We start from the raw sequence: 9,227 nt of genomic DNA, 5'->3' as shown, positions 1-9,227 counted from the left end.
TTCACCGAAGAAGAGATAGAACAACAGATAAGCACATGTTGTTTGACATCATTAGTCATCAGGGAAATGCAAATCAAAAACAGATGTTTACATATTTACAAGAATAACTAAAATTAACAAAATTGTCACCGGCTAGCAAGGTTGTAGAGCAAGTGAAAATCTCATACTATGCTGGTGGAAATGCAAAATGCTATAGTCACTTTGGAAAACAGTTGGGCAGTTTCTTATAAAATTAAACATACACTTACAATAAAACCTAGAAATCCCACTCCCAAGTATTTATCCAAAGAAAATAATAATATATGTTGATACAAAGACCAGTATGTGAATGTCTATAGCAGCTTTATTTATTCATAACCACTAAAAACTGGAAGCAACCCATATGTCCATCAACTGGTGGTACATCTATTCAATTGAATAGTATTAAACAATAATAAGGAATGAACTACTGTTACATGCAACAACATGGATAAATCTCAAAAAGCAATATGTTAAATAAAACAAGCTCAAAAAAAGTGCGATGCATTTTATGGTTCCGTTTATATGATATTCTGGAAAACACAGAAACAGAAATCAGATCATTGGTTGCCAGGGGCTGGGGGTGGGGAAAGCGGATTGACTCCAATTGGGTACAAGGGAACTTTTTGAGCTCATGGAGTCATTCGATACATTTATGTGGTTACATGACTATATATTTTTCAAAACTCATGGAACTGTACACCTAAAAGTGGCGAAATTCACAGTATATGAATTATATATCATGAACCTGACAAAAAAATAGCTAAGAACATACTGGGAGAAAATATTACTTTACTTTATACTTCAACATAGCATACAAAGTATGTGCAGTACTCTTACAAATCAATACAAAAAGGACAGTCATATTTAACTTGGGCAAAGATAAAAATAGGCAATCCAGAGAAGATCAATTATCAATAGTCAATAATCATAAACTGCTTAATCTCACTAGTAATTTGGCAAAGGTAAATTATAACAAAGTGATAGCCATTATTTTCCCAACAGAAAGACAAAGTTTTAAATGACTGAGAATATCAAGAGTTGATGCCTATACAGGGCGAGTACAATAAGAGATTGTACTTGCCCAAAAGAGTTACATCAATGGGGATAATGAAATTTCAACTATACTCATACTCAGCTAAATCGAAAGACAGAAAAATAGTCTTCAAAATAGTTGGGTGACTGTCTTTGCTGTTTCAATCAGTGGGCGGTAGAATGAGGTGAGATGGTAGTCCTGAAAAATGCTAGTGTCGGCTTCGTCAACGCTGGAACAGTCAGTCCAGTGTAGGCTGGGGAGACCACAGAAGGTAAACATGAAGGATTCTAAGGATGTACCAGCCCACCAAGCAAAGAGTGATCTCCAGCGAGCCACTCAAATGGTGATAGCCTCCTCAACATTCTTAAGGAAGAAACTGAAGTATGAAATGAGGGCCACAGCAAAATTTAGAACAAAGATATAATGGAACTGATAAATGTATCCTTCTACTAATTTATGGTGACAAATAGGAAACGTCTATAAATCAGAATTTAGTGAAATGTCTTTAAATATTTCCAGAATTAAAGTTTTTCAATGGTTCCATTTCTGAATTGCGTTGCTCCTGGGTAATTTAAGGGATTTTCTGGGGACATCTTTGACTCATCACTGACTTCTGAACTGAATACAGTAAAACATGACTCAAGGGCACAGATTCTGTCTTACAATATTTTTTTTTTTTGTCCTGAAAAATATCTGGATTAGTACTAGATATAAAGCAGGACCTCAATTACTTTAAGAAGTAAAGAAAAGGAGAGTGGGAAAGAACCATCTTGATAAAACACATACTAGTTGAAGTAATCTGAAATGGAAAGGACAAGACCCAGTAAAGGCAGGGAGCAAGAAACCCAAGGTACACAGGTGAGCAGACGTAGAGGACAAGACACAGGGTAGCCAGCCTGGGTGGTGGTGAAGAGTCACACCAACCGCCACTCACTAGCCCTGATCGTGGGGAACATTCTGAGCCAGATTGCTCAACTGTGAAGGCGGGTTCATCATTAGTCAGTCACTCCACAGTACCGTCGAGGCTGTAAAATGAGACCACATAGGTAAAGCACATCTGAGGGTGTAGTGGTCATGCATTTGATCCTCACAGTTATCCTGAGAAGGAAAGGCGGAGGGCGGAGAGAGAGGAGTGAGGGCGTGGCACCCCACTTGCCTGGTAAGGAAATATGGAAAACGATTTGTCCAAGGCCTCACGGCGAATTAGAAATTAGAAGCAAGGCGAACGCTAAGGTCTTCCGTCCTTCAGGCACATGCCTGCCCCTTGCTACCTGTCTGGCTGGGGAACCCCAAGAACAGAAATCGGAGCTTCCACTATTTTAATCAGGGTGAGAGAAGGGGCCAGGGAAGGCAAGGGAGGGGTGAGGTCTGGAAAGCCCGAGGAGCCCCTGGAACAAAAGAGTGGGAACACGTGGAGGGGATCCCCTGCCAATCCCCATGCCCCCTGCACTGTGACCCCACGATCACTGCGAGGACCTCCGACCCCGGTGCACCCCCGAGCCCTCGTCAATTCTCCGCCTCGTTCCCCGCCAAGACCCCGCGTCCAACTCACAGACGCCGCTGCCAAGGGGCTCCCCACCCGCCTCCAAGCAGCCGCTCTCCTCCGGCGCCGCCCGGGTCCCGGAGCTGTTGCCATCCGTTGCCACAGCAACCACCGAGCACCGCACAGCCTAGCAAGCCGAGCGATGATTGGAGAAGGCAAGCGTCCATAGCAACCGCCAGGCAGAGCTACTTGGTGGAAAAGAATTTGGTTTTCAGGAATTCTTTGGACACCCTCTCTCTCCAAAGGCACCCTTCACCGGGCATCTGTCCTAGTTCTTTAAAGGTGCTTCATGTATTATCTCATGCAACACTTGTCTCTCGTGTTGCTGTGAGGGTCCTCATTTTTACAGGAATTTTTAACTTGAGATCCTTGTACCTCTTCAGGAGGTCCATGAACCCCCTTAAGTTATATGCAAAAGCTTATGTCCATTTACCTAGTAGATAACCATAGATTCTCAAAGGAGCTAGAACCAGATCCCAGGTTGCCCGACGCCCAAGGCTGTCCAAGAGAATAACTTCTGTATGTATTAACCCCATCATCCTTCTCAGAGACCGAAGATAAAAATAGTGTGGCTCTTCCCAGACTTCATTTAGACTGTGGTCTCATTCAAATCCTGCCTTGAGACATCTCCCAAAGACTTTAACTCTTGACCTTCATTCATTCATTCAATAAATATCTATTGATCATTAATTGTGGGTCATATCTTTGTCATAGAGGTACTTTTCTAGCCACTGTAAGATAGCAACTGTCAAGACAGAGTCCCTAATTGCGTAGAGCTTTCCTTATGGTGCGGGGGACAACAGGTGAATAAAGATCATTTCAGATTGTGATGATACACAAAATGCGGTGATATGATGGACAGTGTCTAAGGTGATGAGCCCTATAGATAGCTTGGTCAGGGAGGTTTACATTGAAGAGATGGCATTTGAGCTGAGACCTGAGAAGACACCAGCTACAGAGAAGCAAGGAAGACAGCAACACAAGCAAAAGAAACAGAAAGTTAAAAGAAATGAATTTGGGTGTTAGAGAAAATGAAAAGCAGCCTTGGCTGAAAATGAAAGAGCTTGTAGGCCTGTGGTAAGACACAACAGGATTGCCCTTCCCCTAGCTCTTTGAAGGGTTGGCTACTTTTCCCTACTCCCTTGCTCCTCCATTCCCAATCACACCCTATACGTCACCTCAGTTATTTCCTACATAGTCCTTGTTCCTTTTTGTTGTCTGTGAGCTCCACAAGGACAGAGATTGTGTCTATGTTGTTCAACACGGGATCCTCAGCACCTAAAATAACCAGCCCAGCATGGACACTAAATATTTGTTGAGTGTGTGAATCTCCAAATCACAATACTAGGAATTGTGGTATATCTTAGGGACAAGACAAAGACGTCTGTGCCTTCATGGACCCTAAATACTTGTGGAATAAATGAATTATAAACTATGTCAGCAAGCTAAATGTGTGCAGAATTGAATGATTTAGACTGTAAGTGCTGTGGGAAGCCATTGAACAATTAATTCTCTTGAGAATTTCCTCATTCTGTCTGTTATAGTTCAGTTCAAGCACACAGATATCGAATGCCTACTACATGCCAAGCACTGTGGTATCTATCAATGACCAAGAAGAACACCAATCTTGCCATAGAGCTTACAGTCCACTGCCATGCTGTCCCTTACAGTAGCCACTAGACGCTTGTGACCATTGAGCATTTGGTATGTGGCTGGTCTGAATTGGAATGTGGGGCAAGTGTAAACTCCAGATTTCAAAGACAGTGCAAAATGAGAGTGTGAAATATCTCATTAATAATTTATAATATTGATTTCACATTGACATGAGAACATTTTGGATATACTGGGTTAAATAAGATTATTATTAAAACTAATTTCACTTGTTTCTTTTTTTAATCTGACTGCTAGGAAATGTTAAATTACATATGTGGCTTGCATTATATTTCTTTTGGACAGCACTGGTCTAGTGGGAGCTTAATGCTAGTTGAATAAACAAGTGATATCTTATTACAAATGTTAAAATAGACATTTGAGCTGAGGCATGATAGGTAGCAAATTTCAAATAGAGGAACCAGACCAAAAATTTACAAAGAAAACAGGTTAGACAACTATTAAATCTTTCACATACTGAGTGTACAAAGGGTCAGTAGTAGGTGATTAGGGAGGATTTTTTCAAAGAGAGCTGAGCTGTGAGCCCCACCTCCTAATCTCCAGTCAAAAGAAAGAGGCTTTGAGGGGACCACCTGATGAGTTTAATAGATTAAGGGGCATAGTAGGCTTGTGTCTCCATCCCACCTAGAAATTCTAAAGGGCAAGAGATGAGCAGACGAGTGGGCAGACAGCAGAACAAGGGAAGAATTGCTTGGTTGGGAACAACTCATCATCTGAGAGAGAAAATCTGATCGGTTTAGGTGGCTCAAGTGCAACCTATCTCTCTGGTCCAATCATCTTCTGCCAGAGAGATGTGTCACACTTTTAACAAATATGGCTACCAGGGCCACTCCTGTGTGGAGGATGGTTATCTTTCTCAAGAAAGTGAAGGTGGGCTGGACAGAATCCCCAAAGCCGTCTACTACACGGGATTCTCCAATCATCCAGGTGCCAACCTTCGTTTTCCAAACCTCTTTCCTTCATCTCCACATCCTGTTCATTTACCATTTTGGGACCAGTTCTCCTTGCTTCCAATTTTTCACTTCTGCATATCTTTAAATTTTCACGCTTCTTTCCAACTCCCCTGCTACCACTCTACCTCAAGCCAGCATCATAGCTTGCCTTGGTCTAATGCCACAGTTCCCAAACTGTGTGCTGAGGCACCTTAGGGTGCCACAGTGAACTCACAGGGGTGTCTCAGGTTGTTTTAAATTTTCATGGGAATCACAGAAATATCTTTTGGAAGCTACTAGCTTGAGGTAGTTCACAGTTTGAACACTAGATTATTATATGCTTCCAATGACCAAATCTTTTCAAAGCTGGGTTTTCAGTAATTACTGTGATGAAAGCAAGTATCACTCAAAAATCAATGTGGAACAGGAAATGAGGGCGGTGGTGATTCCAAGGCTTGAGAAGGTGTGCAGTGGTCAAGAGGCACTAAATTGTTAGGACATAAGTGCCTTTAAGCTATTTGGACCTGATTACTTAATAAATGGAGTTGTTAGTTATTTCTTTTGGCCAAAGAATGCTGTGAAACAATTACTAAAACATTAAAAATATTGCTCACCTTCTCACTCTTATTTTACTGAGAGTAGGAGATGGAACTGATTCTCATTTCAAAGATGAGCCATGTATAATGCATCATTAATGCCCCCAGAGAAGAAGACTGGCTGGACTCTTCTTAACAGAATGATTTTCTAAGATCATTTACTGTGTCGCTTAGAAAATATAAGTTTGCTTTGCTTCCTCTTGTGGGAATGTCTAGTATGTTCAAGTAAACTCAAAAAGCATATATTGAGCATTCACTGGGTGGCTTAGAATAAAAAGCACGAGACCCAGGAAACCTAGATTGGAGACCCAGTTCTACCATCTGTCACCTTTATGTCCGGAGGCTAGCTACTTCACCTCTCTGAACCTTAGTTTCTACAACTATTAAGGACATGATTCAGTCATTCAAAACAATATTATTTCTGAGCCTACCCTGTGCTCAGCATTGTTTTATACTGTAAAGCAGTGTTCTCAACCTCTCTTTTTTCATTATCACTCCCTTAAGGAGCCTTTTTAGACATTTTTGTCCTGACTATGCCTTCCAAATTTTAATGACATGTCTATACTGTATATCTGCTTATGTATTGTTTATAAATTGTGCTTTATACATAAAAAGAGTGAGTTTTTTTGCCGCCTCAAGAACCAATTTTTGCCCCCTTTGGGACAATATTGTCCCTATTGAGAAGACAGGCACAAAGGGGACAACACTTCTGCTCTCACAAAGTCTGTATTCTAGCATGAGAACTTGGACAAAAAATAAATAAACGACAGGGCAGGCCCAGTGGCGTGGTGGTTAGGTTCGCGCACTCCGCTTCGGGGACCCCTGGTTCATAGGTTGGGATCCTGGGCGTGGACCTGCATACTGCTCAGCAAGCCATGCTGTGGCAGGTGTCCCACATATAAGATAGAGGAAGATGGGCACAGATGTTAGCTCAGGGCCAACCTTCCCCAGCAAAAAAAGGGAGATTATCAACGGATTTTAGCTCAGGAGTAATCTTCCTCACACACACAAAAATAAAAATAAAAATAAATAAATAAATAAATAAAATATCAGATGTGAAAAGTGCTATGACATACTAAAATAGGATGCTATGATGGAGAATGACTGAGGGCATGAGCCCAGTGGTGAGATCTGAATGACAATAGGGGCAGCGGGGCATCTAAGAGGGAGGAGCCACTAGTGTGCTGTCATGCTGGGCACGAGCTTGGCAAGAGACAACAGAAAGGCAGAGCACAGTGAGCTCCAGTGACACCGCCACTGGAGAGTCATTTTGAAGGCTGAGTAATACAACATAAAACAACACTTTGTAAATAGCAGATTGCTAAATGAATGGGAGGGACTATTATATGCAAAATCCTCCTTTTAGGCACTATGGGCAGAAAATGACTAAGATCTGGTCCCTAAGAGTTGTTTTTGAAAAACAGCTAAAGGGGCTGGAATCTGGGAAAAGGTTTTTTTTTTTTTTTTTTTCAGAATTTTATGGTATGTGAATTATATCTTAACAAAGCTATTATTTTTTTTTCTTAATTTTGTTTATTTATTTTTCCCCAAAGCCCCAGTAGATAGTTGTATGTCATAGCTGCACATCCTTCTAGTTGCTGTATGTGGGACGCGGCCTTAGCATGGCCGGAGAAGCGGCGCGACGGTGTGCGCCCAGGATCTGGGCCAGGCCGCCAGCAGCGGAGCGCGCGCACTTAACCGCTAAGCCACGGGGCCGGCCCTGGGAAAAGGTTTAAACAAAGATATGAGATATCTAGATATCTAGATAGACCTAGAAGAGAGAGAAATGTTAGAAGTAAAGAAATGATCCCTAACATTTCTGAGGTGCTTACTGTATGTTTCTGTGCTAATTGTTTTACACACATGAATCTTCACAACCCCATGGGGTTATTCTCTTCATTTCACAAATGAGAAACTGAGGCTCCAAAAGCATAAGTGATTTGCCCAGACTCACACAGGCTGTAAGTGGCAGGACTGAGGTCTTTCTGACTAGAGCCTAAGGTCTTAACCAAGATGACACAACCCCCAGCTTCCCCATCTAGTTCTTTGCAGACTCCATCTTCTATGCCTGTCCCTCTGCTAGTGATTTATATTTATTCAGTTTGTAGGACTGGGCTCCTCCTGCTAGGACATCAGACTCAGCTCAACAATTAAAAGACTAATTACAATGCTCTTACAGGGCCTAGAAACAAAAACTGTCAGCACCATGTCTAATTGCCCACTGTCTTGCTTGTAGGGGAGAAATATATCTTACCTCGTGTCCTGAGAATTAGTCAATATGGACTATGTCTGGGTTGGAAGAGAATTTAAAAGCTGATTTTATTGTTTTGGACTTCCTAAAAATGCAAATCCAAGAACTGCCAACAGGACTATACTGTTAGTGATTAACTGTCAAGAGGAGACCCAGAGAAAAACACTTGTCAAGAGGAGACACCAGACACTTGCTGTGTCTGCTGGCCGTGAGACATAATTTAAAGAGTAGTAGACATGAACGCCCAGGATCAGAGATTGATTTACGATATGAACGTGTCATGCGGCCCTGGAACCAAAAGCGTGTAGAAGAGAAGACCCGTGGTTTAAAAGGAGTGGAGCCAGAGCTAGTCTGTGAAAAATTCTTCCAATCATCAGGCAGGTACAATGGTAAGCAGAGGATTTGGTTCTTGTCAATACCCCAAATTGTCAAAACTAAAATTGTCTCCTGCTAGGAAAATACTTGATAATGTAGTGTACACAATTATAGATGCACTATGCTTTTTTTTTTCTTTTTTGATGAAAATCTCACAAAAAGAATCCCTGTGTTTGTAGGCCCCAGGGGTGTAGCAGTACTACAAAGAGAGAATATGTCTGTGTGTGAGGCAGCACACAAAGATAAACACGCACCTGTCAATAATAAAAACACCAGTTTATATCAACCCTGCTATAGAAAAGCCTGAATTCTCTTCCTATTCTCTCTAGAAAATGATACAAACCATCGTTACATAAAGCGGCAATCAAAGATTATGCAGACAAAAGTATAGGACAAAATTATTATAGAGATGTGGCAGGCAGCTAATGAATAAAAATATTTTTATTTTGTGATGTGTATGATATTCATCAGCTTTTTTAGTGTTATAATCTGTTATAACTCATGCTAAAAAAATTCACTTTTGTATCTAATTTGTATTTGTAATAAAGGGATTCCAAATCCCTTATAAGGGATTTGTATAAACTTCAAAGGTCACAAAAATTAGCCCCTGGATGGAGCTTGCAATCAAGGGGAGGTGAAGCATATGTACATGCAAATATTAATGTGCAATATATCACAAAATAAATATCATTGTAATAATCTATAAAAAATATTCAATAAACACGAGAGTGGTTAAGAAGGGAAAGACCATGGTTGGCTGGAGTTGTCAGAAAATCTTCAGAGGATGTGAACCTGAAGTGACCAT

This window comes from Diceros bicornis, chromosome 32 (assembly GCF_020826845.1).
Source record: "Diceros bicornis minor isolate mBicDic1 chromosome 32, mDicBic1.mat.cur, whole genome shotgun sequence".
Lineage (NCBI taxonomy): Eukaryota > Metazoa > Chordata > Mammalia > Perissodactyla > Rhinocerotidae > Diceros > Diceros bicornis.
Note: the sequence above shows the minus strand (reverse complement) of the source record.